We start from the raw sequence: 25606 nt of genomic DNA on the forward strand, positions 1-25606 counted from the left end.
ATAACCATAATCAGAAAGCCACACCAGGTCAAACCAGGTTCTTTCCATTTGAATACTTAACAATGGAGGCAAAGATGCAAAGGGGTATTTTCAATAACAAATAACAACGTAGTCTGAGTAGACTTTAATAAAAAAAACTATATATATTATATATACAATACATGAAATTTTTAACTGACTCTCTATGCAGATGTTCTTGGAGATTTTTGCTGAAAAAAAAAGAAAAGAAAAAAACAATTATTTTTAACTTTTTTCAGGTCAATTATGACATATGTGAGATTTTTAAACATGTAGACACTAAGTTGTTACATTATTTATTTTTAAATTAACATGCAAACAGAAAAAAACGTGTTTCTGAAGCCAATGATAAATTTCAAAACTGAAAGCATCTTAAAAGGGACAAATTGGTATTGTCGTCCCCAGGCCGTGGCTCCTTCCCGATCCCCGACGTGCGACTATGAATTTAGGTTGTAATTATTTTGGCCGACTAACTCAGTGAGAGGTGGGGTTCGTGCCTACTGTGGCCGGGACCGGGAGCTGGGGAGAGGGGGAGGTGATGAACAGGGCAGGAGTGCGGCAGTGGAGATCGAACCAGGAAACGTCCGCTGTTAGCCTACAAGATGTTTTATTTAGTCCTTTTCCCTGAGCGCGCCTGACCCACAACGATGTTACGGGACACGTCCCCCGCCGCGCCGTGAACGAACGCAAATTGCAAGTCATCCACGAAGGTGCACTACTCCGCGACTGAAGATGTCGAACGTGGGAGCTAACCGAAACGACGGTAGCGACGCTAGCAACGCGCGTGGCAGAGGGCCTACGGACTCGCGGAGCCAAGCGGCGACTGACGACTCCCCGCCCCGCGCGGCCGCAGCGCCCCGCGAGTGTTGGAGGGAGGAAGGGGGGAAAGCGGCACGGAGGGTCGCGTGTCCACTGCGGGCCAGGCGCGGCCCCTGTACAAAGCTACACAATTCAAACAAATCACATAACTACCCTATTTGAATACACAATTACAAGTTAAGTTTTTACAAATAATTATACAAAGATGTGCGTCCTTGAGCGGTCCAGCAGCGAAGTTAGGGCGCACGCGGGTGCGTCCCTAGCACGGAGCACTCACTGCACTGCACAGAGGGGTTAGGGGGGAATAGCCCCCCTCAGGTACCCGGCGGTGGGCAGAAACGGCCTCTAAGTCTATGAGGGCACGACGACTGTCGTCAGTATTGCAACCTATGCATTTTTTTTCAAACTTATTAAGCAGGAATACTTCTTCACTGGGAATTTTTTAACATGCTATTTACATTCCTAATAATCAATTTAATGGTGTCTGGTTAATGCAAAGAGGCCCATGACATTGTATAACAACACATTTTAAGCAAAGTTTTAAAAGAAAACTTCAATTTATCATGAAAATCCTAATGATTTCCTAATAAATGTCTGTGTGAACAGTGCCTGTGATGTTACATCATTACAATTCAGCCCATGTTTTTGTGCAAGAATACTCTAAAATTTCTAGTAATTTTTTGAGCCGATTCTCAATATTATCCTTTGTAGTGCACATTTTATGTTTTTTTTTCATTATTTAAATTGCTACCACTACATAACTATACACATGTTATCTAATAAATTATCATTAAATGTGTTTCCTTTATTGTCATATAGTGGATGGAATTAGGTTTTGTCAAACTCTCCAAATCAAACATAATTGGTTACTACCATAATTTAGCATAAGAAAAACTAATTTAAATAGAAATACCAATTATGCTTATGCTTAGTACAACACAACTCGGTAAAGGACCAAATTTATTTCAATTATTTTTCGCTGCAATCCCAGCCCACCAATAAAATGAAGGCCAGATTGCAGAAATAACTTTGTTAAACGAAATGGCAATTAATGAAACCGCTGTCTAATTATATGTGTAGGCCTAGTGCATTCACTTACAATAAATTACATTTATGACAAGCCAGATATAATAGCAGGCTTTATTTAATTTCCATTAATAGTAATACGTAGGCCTACAACATACGATGTAAGTACTACAGAGTGCAGAACATAATAAAAATAATTACTTAACCAGTAGAATTGTAAATTATTTCAAACTAAACACTTCAATATTTATATTAAAATAAACACAACATAATTAATTTATGTGTTGTGCACAGTAAACAAACATAAATTACCCTTAACTACATATTATAGGTTATGAAATATATTTAATTAAGTAGGTATATTATAAAAGCCCGAAGGTGATAACTGAATAAAATAATTTGGTTTAATCAAATGCTATTAAAACCGAAATATTTAGGAATCTATAAGCCTATAGTTGTGTGATTTTTAACTAAAGATAACATTAAAGGGACTAACCCATACTTTAGCATTCATGTTATACAGTCAACGACCATATAGGGGCATAGCTACAGTAAGTAGAAAACTTGTTAGATGCTTTAGCAATTTTATTAAATCGCGAATATCCTGTTAATGCATCACATAAATGAAAAATCAGACTGAAAACAGCGCACATATAAATATGGCACGGGAATGTTTGAGCATAATAAGCGTACACAATCCAAAAAAAGACATTCCACGATATTCTTATCTTTTAACCTACAGTTTTACACATTTCGAAGATGCATAAAAGATTGTTTCTATACTTGCTTAGGTGCGAAAGTAAAAACAGAAAATAGTAAACTAACATGAAATAAATAATGTTCAAACTTACAATTTATTCACCACATATAAAAATCCATTTACCAAAATACTGCGCCAAAACAAAAAATAATACACAAAGACATCAAAGATTTCTAAACTTCAGTGCCAACAAGCATAATGGGAAGTTTCAATATAATGTCTCAGATACATTTCAGAATCAACCACAATGTAATATTGCCAAACGAATCTTGCTGAAATGTATCTGAAACTTCATTTATAGACATGAGTACTATGTGTTCAATGAAATGTTTATGAAATATTCCAGAAACATGACAGTTGAAATGTAATCTTTTCGAAACATAGTAATGTTACTGCAATATCACAGACATGTTACTGAAACATTATGTGCTGTATGGGATATCTATTACAGTCCGGTTACCAGAATGCGACTGAGATATTCCGCTTCGTACACATACAATAAACAGTCCGCAGCGCCATGTTATGATCTGGATTATAGTTGATTATGAACTGGAAAACAGTAACGACAAGTCTCTTGGGATGGCCATATTGCCAGCTGCTTTAATACCGGAAGTGCATAAATACATGCACTAAACACATAGATACATAACAAATACTACTAAAAGAAAGCTTAGAAATATTAATGTTATCTCTGTGCAATATAGTGTTCTATTATCGTAACTTCATTTAGAAAAACACATTAATTATTTTTGTAATGGCTTATTTTTTTAATTCATTGTGACAAATTCTTTTGCGTTAATAAAACTTTGTTTATTTTGAACTATTATTGTAATTTTCTTATGACAGCATTGCTAAATATTTAAAAAAGAATGAAAACGCCCTGTTTGCACATAGTTTTGAGTTAACTGCAAAACCATTTCATCAAAATAAACCATAGCAGATGAAAACTATAGTTTTCTAAACAAAGCCATGTCAAAAACAGGAATTTTTACAGCATTTATCTTGTTCATTTTACAAGAAACTATTGGCAAGATTGACACGAGACCTCACCCAACCAAGGAGTTATTTTGTTTGTTTCACGTTCAAGACAGTTTGACCTTTAATTATAAATAACAGTCATAAGCTCATTATTTATATCTTCCTATCCTTATAATAAGATAATTTTAATCGTTTCATTTGATGCCATCTCTCCTGAAATATCTAAAAACCTTGTATATCCCCCCCCCCTTTTTTGCTTATAATTATTTTGGAAAATTATGGTGTTGCAATAAATGTGACATCATGGCAAGCAGTTAACTAGGTTCTGCATAACAATTTACATGGGCTACAAATGAGTCCACCAATCATGAATGTGAAAACGTACAATTTTTGAAGTGTTGAATGCGCGTATAGTAAATTTGAGCGATTGAACTTGGTCAAAAGCCCCCCATACATCTCACATTCCCGACCAAGTTTAGTTAATAAACATGGCAACTCGGTGGCGTGCAGCCATAACGTAGTCCACGAACCCAGTCAGGTGAGTATTCTCCACAGGCGCGAGCCCTACACCCGCCGATTGCACTAACTGCTACTCGTTGAAACAAGTCGTCAACCATCACACCGCAGTGTTGCCATTCTTAGAGAAGGACGGCTAACGACTATAAATGTGCTGCAGGTTCACTCTTCGGGCCGACGTGACTCCAGCAGCAAGAGGTGCTCATGAACAAGGTAGGTAGGTACGGAAAAGTCAGCCAACTTAGCAACGGGCAAGCAGGAGGTAAACAAGTCACCACACTGTCTCATCACAATGTTACGCCAACTATAATTTAGATGGAAAGCCTCAAAACAAAATTTTAAAAAATATCAAAACATAATGACTTACATTTCACACCATTATAATGTCAGTGCCTCACACATCCCGCAAGATATGGCCTAACCAGAGCAAGTTCTGCTCGAACTTCAAAGAAGAAGGGGGCAGCCCCTGAGTACAAGCATAATAAAGCAAGTTACACAAGCACTATGCAAGCGCAAATATGTGCCATGTTACCAAGGCAACCTAAATTTGAGGGCGAATACAGGATAAGAGCCTCGCTACCAGGCGGAAGTAGATGGGGCATGGTGCAGTCAGTGGCGTAGCAAGCAGGTGGCAGGGATGGCCCCCGCCAGGGGCGCTGTAGCAGGAGGGGTACCGCCACGACGATTTCGCGGTTACTGAACCCTCCCCCCTCTCTTTTAATGCGTGAGGGTGGCGCCATTTTCAAGTCTGGCCAGGGGTGCCAGTCACTTTAGCTACGCCACTGGGTGCAGTGTTTTAATCTGGCGCTTCAGAAACTCACCACTGGCTTAAATAAACAGAAACCCCAAATACACTGACATTTACCTAAATGTCAGCTTCAACCATCCTCCATGATTCAAAAAAAATCAGTTAGTCCCACATTTGTCAATAAAGCACAAAACATCTTAAATGAATCTTGTATAGACCAAAAAATTCAACATCTCAAGTAGTGTATTTTTTCCAACAGCAAGGCAGGGTGTTACAATATGCCTACAGAAGAGGTTAGAGGACTATTTTTTGAGCCACATCATGGCAGACATTTCTCAAAAGGAGTGGTGTGCCAGAGCCATTGAAAGATGAAGTTCCCTTCTCTTGGTCTTGGGCGAGGGCCTGAAAACCATTACAAGCACAGTGGCAGGTCAGCATTTCGTCGACCTCCATAAGGTTTGCTGTGTATTCTTAGTTTACATCCCATTGTAACTACTGTCACTGGGAGTCCAGACATTGGGACTGTCAGAAACATGTGAGTGTGGTGAAATGCAGGGCCTCAAGAACTGTCAACCGGTATGCTTGTGTGGCCTTCAGAAGGGAGCATATTTTGTTCAAAACCAATGCCATCCTGATATTTGAGACCTCAATGGAGCATCGCCACCAAAAATATATGTCTGTAATAGGTTAAATGGACACAGGCTATGATATTCAAGATTGTAAGTTCGTAATTATTTGTATGTATTCATATATACTTTTACGCCGTCCCCGCTGCCTGTTTTGAAATTACGCTAAATTATTAGGTTTTGCTGAATTTTGATCTCAAGGGCGGGGTTCCTGGCCTCGTGGCTGCAGGCAGGGATGCGTCGGCAAAGGGCTCCCCGGGATGTTATGGCCTCCCAGGACGCCGTATTAGAAAAAACACACACGTACTTTTAACTGATTCATTACGTCGCACACGTTACACTTCGCTACGTCACATATGGCACTCGCACGCGACTGGCCGCATCATCGTCGACCTCCACTCAGCCTACACCACCCTCAATTGGTGGTACTCGTTACGGTCGCTTGGTAGTCCGGCGGCTAGTACGTTAAGAGGGGTAGTTACCCGGCGAGTTGCGAGATGAATGCTCGGGTGAGCGACAAACCTGTTTATGCACACGTTAATGTTTGTGCGGGACGTAACGTGAAATACGTTTACGACTGGTCATACAAAGTTACTTAATACAAAACAATATACTATAGTCACTAGGGATAGTCCCGAGTTCGAGCCAAGTTCGAGTGTCACACTCAGGTGGTCACACAATGGCGGCTACTCCGCGTGGTGGCGAGGGCCACGTTATGCTGGGTACGGGCACGGCGGAATCCGGCGGGATATCGCGTCCTTGACCGTGGCACATCCCAGTTGATGAATCGTCCGTAAACTTAGTCTCGCGTTTGGCACAATGCCGCCCCGCGTGGGCGATGAACTAATTCCCCATGGGAAGTTTCAGTAGCGTGAGGCGTAGGTGCCATGGTGGGTCACCTAATTAATTTACGTAGCACAAGAAAGACACGGTGGCGAGTCACACATTATATTGAAAGACCGCACGAAATATCGCACGGCCGGTTCGGGCCGACCGGGGAGCTGTTGAAACGGTTGGACTATAATTACAGTAGTTAGGAATAGCCGATCCGGGGACAGTGGTGCTTGGTGCAGGATTCAGGATTGGTGACCCTTGACCCCTGACGTCACTGTTATGACCTTTGACCCCTGACGTCACTTCCGGCCGCCATCTTGGATTACGTAACTTCCGACCGCCATCTTGTATTACGTCACTTCCGGTCGCCATCTTAGATTACGTCATTTCCAGCCGCCATAATTGATTACGTCACTTCCGGCCGCCATCTTGGATTGCATCATTTCCAAGAATTTCAGCCATCTTGGATTACGTAATTTTACGATCATCATTTTGTCTAGAATGTTCTACCATCCTAGAACTTTCTATTACGTCACTACCAATGAGGCTTCGGATTTAGGATTTTAGCCATATTGTTTTCTAGAACTTTCTATTACGTCACTACCAATGAAGCTTCGGATTTAGGATTTTACCATTATGCAATCACCATCTTGGATTACGTAATTTCTAGCCGCTATTTTTAATTCTAGAACTTTCTACTATGTAATTTCCGGCTGCTATTATTTAATTCTAGAACTTTCTACTATGTAATCCATTTTGTTTTCTAGAACTTTCTACCATTACAACATAACTACCAAGATTTATATTTTTGCCATTTTGTATTCTAGAACATGCCCGCCATTTTGAATTCTAGAACTTTATACCATTACATCACAACAAATGAGGATTCAGTCACCATCTCTAATATTTTTTTTATGCTACTGGCAGCCATCTTGAAATATACTTTTATTATTGAATATTTTTATATGTAATTTAATGCGCTATATACAAGCATTTATATTATTTTCCTTCTAGTGTTGAACATATTGTTCAATGTAATACTTATGTATACCTTAATAACAAACTTTAAAATATTTTAGTGATAACCACTAGACCATCCTTTTAGTTATTTTTTTTTACAACCATGATTCTTATATTTTTATATATATATATATATATATATATATATATATATATATTGGTACCAAGGAACTAAAACTACGAAATAACGTACACCATTTTTTGAACAATCACCATATTTATTAATATATATATATGTACAAAATTATTTTCGAATCGTATTCTTTTCACGACGAATCACATCTTGGATATCTTCCACTTCTTCCCGAAGCCTCCTGAGTTCGTGCAGAACAGCAGTGATGTCCATGTTCCACGCATCTTGCATGGCTATTCTTTCCGCAGCAACTTCTTCCCGAAAGGCGTGCACCTCATCAATGACATTTTGAAGAGACGGTCCATCTTCGGCGGCAGCGCCCTCCTCCTCATCTGTTGGTTCCTCCTGCATGTCAGGCGAATCGAGCGTGTACTCGCTCCAGAGCACCGGCGAAAGTTCTTCGTCGGACCAGCGACTTATACAAGCATAAGATGCAGCGGGTGATATCGAGCGTTGGTCCTCTTCCAACGTTGAATCTATTTGCGATGGTTGCCGATCAACCATTGACGATGTTTCCACTTCGATGACTGCATCAAATACAGCATTCAGTAACGACTCGGCACTGCTGCTCAATGTATCCATGTCGGCGTCTACGGTCAAAATGAAGTTAGTCTGGGATCGCATGCCTCTATTTATAGTGGGCAGATAATGTCGCTCATCAGAAGTAAACAAGTCTAGCGATAAGACAAGCAAGTCAAGACCAGCAGTTACTACTTGTCTGTAATGTCAGACATCGGTATCCACGAGTCGTGGCTTTTGTCAAAACCAAGCCAACGTACTAGAACCTTATTTCCTTTACGTCTCAAAACTTTTTCCACCAAATATGTATGCGGAAACTTTGTAGGTTGAATTTCTTCGGCATAAAATCCACCCCGAATAGGATTTCCTTTCATGTCTTCCAGGTAGTACATTCTCGGTTTATAATGACGAATATTTATAACTTTGTAGATTTCCGTGCTCCAATTAGGAGTGTAGCCCTTAACAAATATGCCTTTCTGCTTGGATATTCTGACATAGGATCCTACTCCTGCTTTTACTTTACGAGTATCCAACACTTTAGCATTTTTGAATATGGTCTGAAGTAATGAATTATCCTTGACATCAACAGGTCTCAATTTTGTAGTACGATGCTTCGTATTATTATACGTACTTATAAGTCCAGGCAATATTCCTACCCATTTATAATTTCCATGTGACGAAAATTCGCGCCACATAAGTCCTTTTAAAGTTCGATTAAAACGCTCAATTATGCTAGCTTTGAGGTTGCTGTGAGTCGAGTAATGGTTAATTTTATGTTTCTTCATGAGTGCACTGAAGGAAGAGTTGTAGAATTCTTTACCCAAGTCGGTTTGCAGGTTTTTAGGCGGTCCTCCATCTTGCAAAGCGATGCCCATGGCTTTTGTAACATCGGCAGCATTCTTCGTTTTTACCGGCACTGCCCAAGCATACTTGCTAAAACAATCTATTACGGTCAACATGTACTTGTACCCTTTATTTTCACGCGAATACGGAATCATTTCGACGAGATCTGCTTGGAATAAATCGCGTAAACCAAAAAGAGTTACTTTGCGTCTTGGATAGTATCGCCTAGCAGGTTTGTGCAATTCAGCAGCTATATCCGAGCGACTCATTGTATGTAGCCTGCTTCCCTCAGTTCTTCGAGTATAGAACTTATTTCATTTGCGTGCGAATTATTTCCCGCTCTTTGAGAGGCAACTAGCAAACGTAGTCTGTCAACAAGTTCATTCACATCGTCCCAATAAACATAATCTACGCGTCGACCATTTTCGATTTTATTCGGTAGTCCTTTACCAAATTGACTACCACCTCCTACATTCGGAAACAAATGCGAAATGATATCGAATTTAGCATGGTGCTCATCCTTATATGCATTACTCGATGAGTTGTTATCCCTCAAATGCGCACTCGTGATTTTTAGTAAACGCTTATACTGCTTTAGTGCTTCCCTAGAATATGTGCTCGGCTCCATCTTGAAAAGCAGCTCATATAGACCAGGAGCTGCATGTATTACTTCGCTACCGACCTGTACTACGTCATTAGGGAGGAGAACAATTTCCTTTTTTCCCAAAAACCATTTTTTATTTCTTTTCTGTACGCCGTATGTCGTATCTTGATTCTGAGACGAATAAGAAGACAAATAGCCACGAACAGCCGAGCTCCGAGTGTTAGCCCTAGCCTTCTTAGGTTTTAATTCAGACAGAGGAATATCATCCTCGCCACTAGGTTTAAACAATTGCTTTTTCCGTTTCGGAAATTCATCAGCAGGCTCCTCCTTTACTTCTATGGGCACCACCACCGGTTTTAAATTTTCTAGTCGAGAAATAATTGGTTTAAAAGCTTCTTCATTAACCATATCACGCTCCAATCGTGCACGCTTAGCCAACATATATTTTGCACGCACACTCTGAATGACACGATGTAAGTCACTTACAGCTTCAGCCATTATACTGAATGCAAAAACAAAATGGAAAACGTTTATATATTCTTTCCATGCTGAGGTTCCTTGTTCCCATCCTCCAGCAAGACAAGATCATCAGCAGAAGACACGCTGATGTAATTTTTCACAGTATTTTCGAGTTTCACTAAGCGATGTACTATCTGTCCCTGTACTTTTTCCAATCTTTCGTCAATATTGCCATAAATATCCGATAATTTACTGTTAAATTTATTAAGTAGCTCATCTTCTATAATTTTAAGTATGTAATCTAATAAGGCAATGGTTTTGGGGGGAATTGCATCGATTTCATTGCCTAAAGATGTAATAATATTCTCCTTTGTGCTATTATTCCATGCTAATAATGCTGATATCTCTGAATCAACATAGGCCTTGTTAACTACATCCTCTTCATGTTTGGGTCTGCCTACATTTCTAATACGTTTCCCATCAGCGCTGCAGTGACCATCATCCGTAGGCATGAGACAAGTCTCTGCCCTGCGTTTTAGACCATTATGTCCAAATTTCGATATGATATAGCTCATTTCTCACTGATGTATTATTATGAACTGATCAAATCCTCGACGGTACCGTCCATTAAGTAGGGGGAAATCCTTGACTATGACCATAAAACCATGATCGATACTCCAGCTCAAGGAACACACATCTTTAAATTTTTCAAATGTCATGTCAGTATTAACATGATCGGAATAGACATGACGAAGATTCATATCATCCATTTTGAATAACACAATCATGTTTGCATTATCGCGAATCAGCTGTTTTGGAATGCGCGAGTATGTTTGACATAGGTAAAAACAGTCTACGTTAACATGCCTTCCCATACTAAAGTAATATTGGATACATTGCTGCTTTTCACATGCTACATCATCGAACACAAACACAGAATTAGGCAATGCATTTTCAGGCGGCACAACTTCTTCATTATCGCTGTATGGAAAATATCTTAGACCTTCTACGGCCCGCAGCACTTGCGCTAGGTGTTGATATTTTGGTTGCATTAGTGACTTTGAATATAGGTACACGTTTTCAAACCTAAGTCCATTGGGATCCTCCAATAAACTCAGTAACACACATGTTTTCCCGCAGTTGGAAGGCCCAGCAATAATGCAACGTACAGTCGATGGAAGCAAACAACCATGGCGCGACATGCGTGCTAGTGTTTCATCCTCAATGTTAATTCGCACCGGTAATTTTACATCTTGCTGAACTACTTGTAAACCTTTGAGATATGATGTATTTGTAGATATAATAGGAGAAGGGCTATCAGGAGGAAGGATATGAGGTGGAGGGCTATGAGGAGGGGGTTTATGCTTACATCGTTGTGTATGGCGTTTTAAGTTGTCACTGCGGGTAAATGTAGTTTGACAGATTTCACATTTGATCTCTGTGTGAACCATGACATCCAGCAAGCTAAGATGTTCACTCTTCGACATCCAAAACGCAACTAACACAAACTGCATTATATAAACCAGATGTAAATTTAGAATTTTGTTTTCGTAACAATAATGTTTAAACCACCAACATATATATTGTTGATACTTGTAGTTATTCTAGACCAGTCTGTCATTATGCCTCGTAGGGTAAAGACCAAATCAGGTCGTGGACTCGTAAATACACTTATAAACAAATTACCATTCGAACTTCATATTCCGGGATATCAGTTTTGTGGACCAGGCACCAAACTAGCTAAACGTTTGGCACGAGGCGACAAAGGTATAAATACTTTGGACAGAGCGTGCAGAGAACACGATATAGCATATGCCACCAGTAATAACTTGGAAGACAGGCATCGTGCAGACAACATCTTAGCTGAAAAAGCTAGGAAAATTTTGAAATCACCAGATACTAAATTTGGCGAAAAGGTAGCTGCTTGGGGAGTTTCTAAGATAATGAAGACTAAAGTTAAGCGTGGAATGGGTATAAAATTCAACAAGAAAAAGAAGTGTAAGAAGCAGTGTAAGAAAAAAAAATTGTCACAGAAACGAAAGAAGGCAGGAGGTTTTCTCCCACTAGTTCTTCCTGCTCTCGGTGCACTCGGCGGGCTTATTGGAGCCACAAGTGGTATTGTACGTGCAGTCAACTCATCAAAGAATCAAAACAAACAACTAGCAGAGGCATTACGACATAACAAGACCATGGAAGCTATTGCAATGGGAGCAAAAAACGGGAAAGGACTATACCTAAGACCATATCCGGTGGGTGGAGGTCGAAGGAAGAAAAGAAAAAAGAGGAAATCCTAAAATCTCTACCAAACAGACCGCTAACACTAGCTGACTTGAACATGTTTGCACGAAAATTAAAAATACCTTTTTTCCGTAACGTATACATGCGTGATGAACTACCACGCAAACCCAAGTTGAGGGAGTGCGCAATCGTAAATTTGGATGGTAAGCACGGGCGCGGAACACATTGGGTAGCATACCGAAAGGTCGGTAATGCGGCAGAATACTATGACAGTTTCGGTAATCTTAGGCCACCTATGGAATTACGCAAGTATCTTCGCGACACTACATTAAAATATAATTATGAAGCAGAGCAGTTACCTAATCAGTGGAATTGCGGCCACTTGTGCCTCCGCTTCTTAGCTAACAAAGTTTAACTAACAAAAAAAAAAATTCTTATAAAAGGACATGTAATAAGTCAAAAAACTATCAGTCATGTCGATAACTCTTATCCTGTCGGGTAAAACCTCGGAGCTCCGATCTACTTATTTTCCGGCTCTGAATTTGGAGGGTACATGGAGTATCGCATTAGTCGATTTTCAAACATATTTCTCCGTCCCGAATGTTGATAGCGCAAACTGTAAAATACGATATATGAAAAATGATGTTTTGAAAGTAATATCTGTACCCACGGGATCATACGAGATCGAGGATATCACAGTATACATTAAGCGAGCATTGCAAGAAGATGATGTAGAGTTTTATCTTCGTGGTAACCCAAACACTCTGAAAAGCGAGATGATGTGTAGCACTAATGTCGATTTCAGCATGCCCGATACTCTAGCAGCAATGCTAGGGTTTCAAAATAAAATTTACGAAGGAGACCAATTACATGTATCAACATTACCGATTAATATTCTTCCTGTAAATGTTATAAGAGTAAACTGCAATTTGGTCAGCGGATCATATCTTAATGGTAGACCAAACCATACACTACACGAGTTTAGCGTGCTGGTCCCTCCCGGGTTCAAAGTTGTAGAAGTGCCTAAAACACTCATTTACTCACCGGTCATCGGAAAGAGTGTACACGAAATTGTCGTCCGCATAGTCGACCAGGACGATAAGTTGATAAATTTTAGAGAGGAAGAAATCACATTGCGCTTACACTTGAAGAGAGATGGGTTTTAATTTTATACGAAAAAACTATAAATTAACTCGCACTACCAAACCTACAGTCAGTATAACACAAACCTCGAGAGTGTTAACACGTGCTAACATTCGTTTCTTGAAACAACTCGGGTATAAAGTGATTAGGAATGGATACGGAAATCCTGAACGTGGAAGATGCAGTTAGTTACGAAGATATTATTACAAAGACCGAAATTCACTCGTACTTACCTTATCTTTCTGGGCCATATCCTCTGTCGTCGGAAATACGAATTGCTGTACAAAACCAAGATATATATACGGTACCTTGCAACTCTTTTTTACAATTTAGAGGCACGCTTTTAAAAGATGATGGTGATATTCCTACAACTACCAAGATGGTACGTAATGGTATTCTTCACATGATCAGTAAAATATCTTACGAATTAAATGGTATCGAGCTCGACCAAACGCGAGATGTGGGAATTACTTGTACTTTAAAAAATTACTTGTCGCTAACCCATAATCAACTACCCGCGGCTAAAATGGCCGGATGGGGAATAGAACCAGATTACAAGTTGTCGTTATATGCAGGCGGGAGATTTGAAATTTGCGTTCCTCTCGCTATGATGTTGGGATATGCAGAAGATTATAAGCACATCATAATTAATGCTAAGCAGGAGTTGGTGATACTTTTAGCCAACACCCAGGTAAATGCACTGCTCGATACAAGCAACCAACCGGAAAATGTAACTTTATCCATACACACTATCGAGTGGCTTCTTCCTCACATTCAAGTGAATACAGCAGAACGCATAAGGCTTTTGAAATTTGTCGAGAAAGGTACAAATATCGATGTTGCTTTTCGTTCTTGGAGTTTGGAAACGTACCCTAACCTTACCCAGTCTCAAAACATAAACTGGAATGTAAAATCTAGTTTTGCTGCAGAAAAGCCGCGGTACATTATAGTAGCATTTCAAACAAACAAACAAAATGATATAAGAGCAGACCGCTCTACATTTAATCATGCCAAGATAAAAAATATTAAAGTTTTGTTAAACTCTGAAAGTTACCCTTATCTGGATATGAATGCAGACTTTGAAAATGGAAGATATTTGCTCGCATACCAGATGTATGCACAATATCAGCAATCGTATTATGGTCAGTTGCCATCCCCGATATTAGGTCCCAGTGAATTCAAAAATATTGCTCCTCTCTTTGTATTTGACGTGAGTAGACAGGACGACCGTATTAATACTGGAGTTATTGACTGCAAAATTGAGATTACAGCTGCAGAAAACATGCCCGCAAACACTCAAGCATATGCTCTTATTATACACGATAGACTGGCTACATATAATGTCCGGGACAAAGTAGTTAAAATACTGGTGTAAATGCGGAAAAAGAGTTCAGTATAGTGGCGGCTGCCAACATGTTCGTTAATATCCAGGGGTTCATGTCGCAAGTAGGATTTATCATCAAGGAAATATGCATAGCATATGTCGACGGAAGCACTATATCTCGTCAATTCTTACCGCCATTCCCCTGGCATCTCCTCGACTGCAAAAACCAATCTACAAACAGATACCTAACTAATCACTACCACGGCCTAACATGGCAAGATGGAGAAATGGAATACGAAAATATTTATAGCTTTATTGAGGAAAGAGTTAAACACGAAATTGATAGGGTCGTCTTCGTAGCCGGACCAGAACAGAAACGTTGGTTGAGCATTTATTGTAAAGATAATGTTATAATATGCGACTTGCAAACAGAGTACGAGTGCCCGTCTTTGAAAAAATTAAATATCATGTACAAAAGCAAGCTAAGCCATAGTTGCAAAGCATGCGAGCAGGATTGGGCTTGTCCCCGCCGAAACGCATTGTTGTTGCGAATGTGGGCACTGGATGAGTCATCGTCTGAATGACGTCATGCGGACAAGTTGAAACAAGATTTTACCGATAACACGAGGAGCATGTCAAATATAAGTCTCAGTTGCAGCCTGGCTTTCGTCGAGGAAGGTTGTTTTAAAATGTGCTCCGTGTTCAAGCCTGAAGATGTCGGCAAGTTTTATGGGGATGTCACCGTTGGATATCACAGAGTGCACTTCAAGCCACCTGGGATGCCGGAAATGGTGGAAAACTGCGATGGTCTAGAGCACTGGATCAGCACTAATTATGAAGATTTTTTAAGTGTCGAACCAGTACCCTGCGATTTCAGAACCTGCTCTGTCTTCTTTCTGAGACCGGACAGCCAGCTTCCGGCTACTACTGAGGATCTCATCGTGCAAGCTGAGCAAGAAACAATTTACGAAGTACACGAATTCAGCACGATATCCTACAAGCTGTGTCGGCCATCCTGCAGGAGCGATCTGCGATGGATAGAATATTGTGATGGGTACAAGCACACCACGCTGTTAAATCATGGTAAAACAACTTGGTCAACCATGTGTTCGCCAATGACGTGTGCTGTGTTCCTATCGTCTCCATCATCGTCTTGGCAGCTATAACACCGATGAGAAGCCCGCATCAGTCTTCAGCCATGTTTCAACCAGGCATGATCGAAGAGCACTCTTCAAGACTGTTTCAAACATCGGAGGATGAAGACGACTCTCCTGAAGAAGAAGAGATGTTACATCTGCGCCCAGACCCAAGGAAAGAAGCATCTGCTCCGCGCACATTGTTTGAATTTGGTGCAAGTAATTACGATTGGGTATGCTTCAGTCTGCATTGTGTGAAATATACATTTAGTTTTAAAGATGAAGAAGAAGACATTCTCACCACAACATATTTTGAAATGTGTCGCGACGGCATTCATTTTCGTCTCTGCTGGAACTTATTTGCACCGTACGAAACAGTTAAACTGCTGACGAAATTCGTCTGTGAAGATGAAAATTGCTTTATAAATCTCTGCCGACCAGATACGCACATGCAATGGAAACTTGAAGACTTGAAGATGCAAGCAGCAGCAGGAGTAGGTGATCCAGAATTCCAAGAAACATGCAATGGCAAGCAGCATTGTAGAAGTGGTAGTAAAGCACCATTGAACACGCCTTGTGTCGACTATTTGTGCTCCGTGTATAGAAATACATTAACGCAGGATGCAAAGTTTACTCCTGCTAATATTTTGGACATGCAAATAAGTATATAAATTTACCTCATGCATGCATGCGAGTTTTATTCTAAGTACTACCACCAACATAGAAGCATACCATGCAAAATGGAATCCAGCAGCAGCAGCAGCAGCAGCAGCAGCAGCACCGACAGCACCGACAGTGCAACGATTGAGGGTGAAGTAATATGCCGAAGCAGATGTAAGTGCATGCAGGCACTTTGTGACTTTATTCGACGGATCCTGCTACTACTTGCAGAAAGTATTAAGTAAATAAATGTGGTCGCGCATATATAAGAAACAACCGAACCTCCACTCCATCATTCGGCTGTGAGCTGCCAAAGAAGACAGAAGACGATGGCTACGTTTCATCCGTCCAACCTCTACATTTCGGCAAAGCCTGGCCTGAGCAGAGTCACGTATAGCTACTGGAATGGAGGAAGATTACGTACATACACGGAAGAATGTGATGGAAATTACCATTCGCTCTATGTACATGAGCCTACATCTTTCGAACGCTGCCAGGAAATGATAGACTGTTCGACGTATGGGCAGTGTTATGTTCACTACATGAGAGAAGAAACCAAGCTGCCTTGCCTGCCAGAAGAAGTAATAGCACATGCAAAACGAAATGACAAGCCGAGTTTGCATGCACCAGACTGCTCCATCAACCAGCAAAAAAATCAAGATTTTACATCGCTTTTTGCTTCCACCAGCATTCCGGATTCCAGCTCATCTAAACGCAAGACTGAAGATGAGGACTTTAGAGTACTGCCTTCGATGCCGGACATTTCAGACGATTGTGCTCAAATGTGTTTTCAACTAACTCCAGTAAATGATGTTACCAAAGAGAGTATTCCTTTGAATATAGACTCTGAAATAATTACTTTGTGTGTCAAAAATGTACTAAAGAAAGTTCTTACAGACATGCTGAATTCTTTGTAAATGTAATCGAATGTGTATATGCTATTGAAAAAAGAATAAAATACAAATATTACGAACTGATTTGTTTCATTTAATACCTATTGTGCAATAACTACTTTTTCTATAATTATTCAGGATATTAAAAATATTTTATTTTCTACTTAAAATAATTCAATGTAAGAATACTTATATACATGACTTTAAATCCAAGTAGAAATTAATAATGATATAAATACATTGATATCAAAGTAATTAAGGTATATGAAAATACAATAACATGAATCTGTTTAATAAAAGTCTGTTAAACACTGGGAAAAATTTTTTTTTTTTTTGTAGCTAGAACAAGTATACGTGGGTGGCCTGTTGCAACTGGTCTTTAGAAACGCGACATGCTGGCGCCTATCATGCTGGGCTTTTTTCCCTCCAGTACAGCCAGTCCTATGAGTCATAGAAGCTTGTTGCGACCAGTCATCATCGATGCGACATGCTGGCGCCCTGTAGTATCTGGAAGCAATGATATATAATTCCCAGCAATCATGAGTCACTCTTAAGTTGTTTGTTGCAACTAGTCTTTATCAGGGCATATTGGAATTTTCCCAGTACACAAGTCAGCCAGTCCTATGAGTCATCATCGATGCGACATGCTGGCGCCCTGTAGTATCTGGAAGCAATCATGAGTCACTCTTAACTTGTTTGTTGCAACTAGTCTTTATCAGCGCCTACTAGGTTTTTCCCCAGTACACAAGTCAGCCAGTCCTATGAGTCATCATCGATGCGATGCTGGCGCCTATTGTGTCAGGGTGATTCTTGGTAAACAGATAAGGCATCCAGCCCTGACTACCTCGTGACCTTTGCTCGGGCTCCCTCCGAAATTGTCTCAGCCAATCAGATGCTTGGATTTTCTGTATGCCCATATATGGATTAGTGAGTCAACCACTGCTGCTGCTGGGACTATAAAAGCAGGCAAGCAAGGCCAACCCAGTTCATTCGCTGTTCATCTGCCGACCTGACTACAAGTTCTTCGCTGCTCGTGCGCTTCTGCCCATCGACTTCGAGAGCTTGTGGATTAGTGTTCCCAGTGACTTCGAGTGCTTTTCAGCGTTACTACTTCATCATTCGTCATCTCTAAGGTTTCCTCCTCGTCTCTTTCAACGTCGAGCTGCCACCGCGCGTTCCGTTGGGAGATTCCAGTTGAGACGTCCTGCATCATCTTCATCAACATCATCATCATCATCATCATGGACAGCAAGACATCCGGAGTTGCTGCTTCTTCTGCTTCTTCTTCTTCTGGGGTAAGTCCAATGCTTCCTCCAGGGTTACAGTGTGGATTCTGTAATAAGGTGTTCGCTACTCGTTCCAATGGATTACGCCACGAGCGCCAGTGCCCCCACAACCCACACAGAGACGACCAGCAGATTTGTGAGAAGTGTGGGGTAGCCATCACTCGCAAAGACAATATGGAAAAACATCTGAGGTCATGTACTGGCGAAATTTGCCATGCAGCGAGCCTAAGTTGCACATTCTGCAACCAATATTTTACAGAGCTGCGGAGTGCAAGACGCCATGAGAAGGCGTGCAATTTAAATCCGGATCGCCAGCTTCTAAAGTGTGACAAGTGCGAGAAAGACTTCACCAGAGCAGACAGTTTAGCCAGACATGCTACCAAGTGTAATGGCCCAACACCGGCTAAGAGAAGACGAGAAACTTCGCCCCAGCCTGGACCATCGACTGCCCCTCAACCCAAATCATCTCGGCCAAAGATAGTAGCAGGAGCAGGAGTAGCCTCCCAGTTTGGGTTTGTGGAGGCCGAGACCGCATTTCGAGGCAACTTGAAGACCCTGGTAGCTGAAAATACATCCGAATGTGGCAGAGATATATGTACTTATCTGGAAGACATGAAAGCAAACATAATTGGCCAGCTCAAACAAGAAATTGAAGAAAATGGAGCCGTCAAGTTCAATTTATGGTCATTTTTTTGGATTGTCTTTATGGAAAGCCTGAGCCTCATGAAGACCAAGAAGACCAGCGGTCATTCAAGACTAAGAACATCCCGCTCTACACAACCGATGGCATCGAAGAAGCAGTCACAGCCAGCATAGAGAAGATATGCCAGGAAGAAGAAGAGTACCATGGCAAAGGAAGTGGCTGGACCCTCATTGCTGTACATCGTCTGCAGCTAAGGATCAATAAGCTTGATCCACTCCGTGCTTCCAGCTACATCGACTTACCGGCTCCCATCAAGGCTAGGGAAGCCATCATCAACCCAAAGAATGAAGATCAACAATGCTTCAAGTGGGCTATGCTGGCTAGATTCGTCGAAGGGGAGCATCCAGAACGTGTGAACCAGAGATATAAAGACTTGGAAAACAAATTTAATTTTAGTGGTCTTAAATTCCCCATGCCTCTCCGCCAAATAAACATATTCGAGAGAAACAATCCTGGAGTGACAGTCAATGTGTATGGACTCAATGAGGACACAAAAATCATACCGCTACGTGTAGCAAAAGAAGAGAAGAGTCAGCACTTTGATCTCTTGTATATATCCGAAGAAGACAATGCACATTATGCTTATATCAAGAATTTTTCAAGACTGGTTGGACCTCAGGTGACTGCTCATGGACATAAAATCCATATTTGCAAGCGGTGTTTCCAGCATTACGATGACCAGTTTCGAGTGTCTGGGCTCACAGGGCAGCAGTGTTTAGAAGAACATAAAAAGTTCTGCAATGAGTATGCACCTGTGAGAGTTGAAATGCCTCAGGCAGGAAGTGATGGCAAGCCTCCAGTTCTTAAATTCAAAAACTACCATCATGCAGACAAAATGCCTATTGTGGTATATGCTGATTTTGAGGCAATGTTAAAACCTGTTCAATCATGTCAGCCAAATCCAGACAAGTCTTATACTTCCAGGTACCAGAAACATGAGGCCTACAGCTATTGCTTGTATGTGCAAGTAGACAATGCAGTGATTCCTACTTGTAAAACATCGAGTCTTCCATCAAAGCCAATTCTGTACAGAGGAGAGGATGCTGGTGAAAAGTTCATGGAGGACATTATTGATATTGGAGAGCAAGTCAAGGATATTTATTCCATCACTGAACCAATGCAGCCGCTTACACCGCTGGAAATGCTTAGTTTTGAACTTGCAGATGTCTGTTGCTACTGCTCCTCTACCTTCACCAAATGCAATATTAAAGTTCACGACCACTGCCACTTCACTGGGAAATACCTAGGACCTTCGTGCAATGAATGCAACAAACTTCGTCGTCGTCCGAAGAAACTTCCAGTCCTCTTCCACAATCTTGGTTACGATGAGCATTTCATTGTTAAGAACTTGGGTTATGATGACAAAGACATCTTCATTATTCCTCACAGTGAAGAAAAACTAATCACCTTCTCCAAAAAACTCGATGACAGATTTTCTATACAGTTCATAGATACTTTCAGATTCATGTCCGCTAGCCTTGCTTCTCTAGCCGAAAACCTTCCTGCTTCTGAATTCCACAACACTTCTAAATATTTCTCTTCTGAACAACTAGAGCTGGTTACCAGAAAAGGTATTTTTCCCTACGATTATATCACAGATCTTCAAAAACTTGACGAGCCTCAGTTACCTTCAGTAGATTCTTTCCACAACAGGCTGACAAACTCTGATATCACCCAAGAAGATTATGAGCATGCACAAACTGTATGGCAGAAATTCAACTGCACATCGTTGGGGGAGTACAGCGATATTTATTTGAAGACCGATGTACTCCTTCTGTCCGACATCTTTGAGAATTTCAGAAGACTCTGCTTGTATACGTATGGGTTGGATTGTGTCTACTATGTGAGTGCTCCAGGGTTTTCTTTCGATGCAATGCTGAAGAAAACCAATGTTGAACTTGAATTGATCATAGACTATGATACATACATGTTTCTTGAGGCAGGCATAAGGGGAGGAGTAGCCCAATGTATAAAGCGCCACTGCAAGGCGAATAATAAGTACATACGAGAAAATTATGATGAAAGCCAGCCGTCGACATATTTGGAGTATGTGGATGCCAATAATCTATATGGATGGGCAATGTCGCAACCTCTGCCCCTACGTGACTTCGAGTGGTCTGACACAGATATCGACATCATGGCTGTACCCGATCAAGATTCCACTGGTTACATCCTAGAGTGTGATATTGAATATCCTACAGAACTTCACGATGCCCACAAAGACTTGCCATTTTTACCAATAAATGAGTGTGCTCCTGGCTCCAGACAACCGAAACTTATGACGACTTTGGAAGACAAGAAGAATTATATTATACATTACAGAAATCTGAAGCAAGCTATTCAACATGGACTCAAAGTGACCAATGTTCATCGTGTGCTTCGGTTCAAGCAAGAAGCCTGGTTAAAACCTTATATTGATATGAACACTGAGAAGAGAACAGCCTCGACCAACGATTTCGAAAAAGATTTCTACAAATTAATGAATAATGCCACATTCGGTAAACTTATGGAGAATATGAGAAAAAGACAGAACATGGAGCTGGTGTGTAAGGAAAGACGGCTTAAGAGACTGGTAACAAAGCCTGTATTCAAGGACAGAACTGTATACACTGAAAATTTATCTCTGGTGAAGCTGGAAAAGGAAAAAATACTATTCAACAAACCCATATATGCAGGATTTGCTGTACTCGACTTGTCAAAGTGCTTGATGTATAGATTCCATTACGATATAATGAAGACAAGATACAAAGATAATATTGAGTTGGCATACATGGATACAGACTCTTTCATCTACGAGATAAAGACAGCCGACTTCTACATGGACTTGGTCTCAGAACCTGAATTAATGGCTGAATTCGATACAAGTGCGTACCCCCATACTCATCCATGCTACTCCATCACTAACAAAAAGGTGGTGGGGAAATTTAAAGATGAGTGTGGGGGCAATGTAATGACTGAGTTCGTTGGGCTAAGAGCAAAAATGTATTCCTACAAGTCTGCAGGAAAAGAGACTAAGAGGGCAAAGGGAGTCCAGAAATGCGTCGTTGTAAATACAATAACATTTAATGATTACAAGGAAGTTCTATTGAAACAGAAGATAATGAGAGTGCATGTGAACAATATAACATCGCATCACCATGAAGTGTATACTGAAACAACAAACAAACTGGCACTTTCCTGGATGGACGATAAAAGGAAGATCATGGATGATGGTATACACACGCTCCCGCATGGATACAATGGATGATGGCAATGAATATGATGATGACTCTGGCAATGAATATGATGATGACTCTGGCAATGAATATGATGATGACTCTGGCAATGAATATGACGATGACTCTGGCAATGAATGCACTGGCAAATGATAATGAAACGAACACCGAGTGAAAAAAACTATATTACTTATATTTGTTTCGCGCAGGATATTTAATGGGCCTCTCGGGCTTTTGGGAGGAACCATTACTTATTCTGACCGGAATATGTATAGGCAATGTAGTTGCAGATACAACATAACTGTAACCACTGTAGGCAGTATTGGACATACTCTCTTTTCTTTCTCTTCTATCTTTCTTTCTCTTCTATCTTTCTCTTCTATCTTCTTCTTTCTCTCTTTGCTGTCGTCTTTTTTTTTTGTTGCTTAGTTTTGTTCATATATGTGTGAGAATATAGTGTATGTGCATTGTGTTCTGACATGTATATTTTGTTGTTGTTTTCTAATTTGGGAAGTTTTAATTTTCGGCGTTGTAATGCAGCCTGCGCATATTTAAATTTACGACATCGCTCTATGGTCGTAAGTCTAAATATGCGTTGACGGTTCCAAGCCCGTGAAAATGCAGAGGACGGCGCCTACCTAGAACAAAAGTGCAAGATTTTTAGTTCCAGGAACTTTCGCCGGTGCTCTGGAGCGAGTACACGCTCGATTCGCCTGACATGCAGGAGGAACCAACAGATGAGGAGGAGGGCGCTGCCGCCGAAGATGGACCGTCTCTTCAAAATGTCATTGATGAGGTGCACGCCTTTCGGGAAGAAGTTGCTGCGGAAAGAATAGCCATGCAAGATGCGTGGAACATGGACATCACTGCTGTTCTGCACGAACTCAGGAGGCTTCGGGAAGAAGTGGAAGATATCCAAGATGTGATTCGTCGTGAAAAGAATACAATTCGAAAATAATTTTTGTACATATATATTAATAAATATGGTGATTGATCAAAAATGGTGTACGTTATTTCGTAGTTTTAGTTCCTTGGTACCAATATATATATATATATATATAAATAAAAAATATAAGAATCATGGTTGTAAAAAAAAATAACTAAAAGGATGGTCTAGTGGTTATCACTAAAATATTTTAAAGTTTGTTATTAAGGTATACATAAGTATTACATTGAACAATATGTTCAACACTAGAAGGAAACTAATATAAATGCTTGTATATAGTGCATTAAATTATATTTAAAAAATTCAGTAATAAAAGTATATTTCAAGATGGCTGCCAGTAGCATAAAAAAAAATATTAGAGATGGTGACTGAATCCTCATTTGTTGTGATGTAATGGTATAAAGTTCTAGAATTCAAAATGGCGGGCATGTTCTAGAATATAAAATGGCAAAAATATAAATCTTGGTAGTTATGTTGTAATGGTAGAAAGTTCTAGAAAACAAAATGGATTACATAGTAGAAAGTTCTAGAATTAAAAATAGCAGCCGGAAATTACATAGTAGAAAGTTCTAGAATTAAAAATAGCGGCCAGAAATTACGTAATCCAAGATGGTGATTGCATAATGGTAAAATCCTAAATCCGAAGCTTCATTGGTAGTGACGTAATAGAAAGTTCTAGAAAACAATATGGAGGCCGGAAATGATGCAATACAAAATGGCGGAAATTTTTGGAAATGATGTAATCCAAGATGGCTGAAATTCTTGGAAATGATGCAATCCAAGATGGCGGCCGGAAGTGGCGTAATCAATTATGGCGGCTGGAAATGACGTAATCAAAGATGGCGACCGGAAGTGACGTAATCCAAGATGGCGGTCGGAAGTTACGTAATCCAAGATGGCGGCCGGAAGTGACGTCAGGGGTCAAAGGTCATAACAGTGACGTCAGGGGTCAAGGGTCACCAATCCTGAATCCTGCACCAAGCACCACTGTCCCCGGATCGGCTATTCCTAACTACTAATTACCTATTGCTGTGAATGGTGAGGTTGGCACGAAAGATGAATGCTCCCCGTGCGCGGGGCTGCCGGCCCTGGCGAGTGCTGGATGGCTACTGACTAACCTCCCTGGCCACCGGGGCCAGGGAGAGGGAAAATTCCGCGGGAAACTGCGGAGCGCGGGAAGATGATTTCGGCCAGTTTTGTGAACGATATTGGTTTACAAAATGATTATTTAATTAGCATTAATTATTAGTTATTTTACAAGTATTAGTTTTTGCTTGTTTTATCGAATGCATGAACATATTATTTAGTTGCGCAGTGCCACACCCGGCCGGGCGCTTTGCACACGTAGGAGGCCGTGACTGACGTCACGCCGTTCGGGGCACTGCACTACGTTGCACGCACGGGCGTGTTCGAGGCACAGCACTGATCAGGTGTTGAGGACACATAACGGCCTGTGCTCTCAGAGGGAGCACTGACGGCGGCGTCAACTTCTATGCTTAAAAATGTATTTGTATTATGAAGAACCATAGTATTGTATAGAGAGATATGAAGCTGCCCGAAGTAGATGTCGGCATTATTCGCGCACCATCAGTAATGGCATGGTGGAGGGGAGCAAAAGAGTAGCGACGAGGCAGGTGCTGTGTTGATAAAGCTTGGTACTGGAGTGGTGAGACTGTAAGATTGGGTGGACGAGATTTATTCTGTGAGTGTTCATCTCTTGCCCTGTGCTATTGTCATATGAGGACTCTACTGCGACGATGCTGGTCTTCAGCTCTACCATGTTGCTAACCTGTGGTTAGGCGTGGACATTTGAAATGTAGTAGCATTGTTTGGAACAGGCAGTCGTGCGGGGCTATTACAAATAGTTGTAGTTTGGATAGTGAGGCTGTTAGGAATAAAATTGTTTCAGAGTCTACACATGTGTGTTATGTCAGTGTGGCATTCCGGTGTCCAGAACAGCCGAAGATAATCCGTCGTGCATTGTACCTCCAGAACACCCTAACTTGGCTTTTATGTGTCGAACCCCTGACTCCGAGTAGTCTCATGTCCAGACTGTGTGTTGGAGCACAGTAATTTGCATATTATTCTCCAGCTGGAACTATGTAATAAATAATTCAGCTTTAGGAACTTTAAAAATGTTAGGGTAGGTAACAAATAAA

Source organism: Bacillus rossius, chromosome 2 (assembly GCF_032445375.1).
Source record: "Bacillus rossius redtenbacheri isolate Brsri chromosome 2, Brsri_v3, whole genome shotgun sequence".
Taxonomy (NCBI): Eukaryota; Metazoa; Arthropoda; class Insecta; order Phasmatodea; family Bacillidae; genus Bacillus; species Bacillus rossius.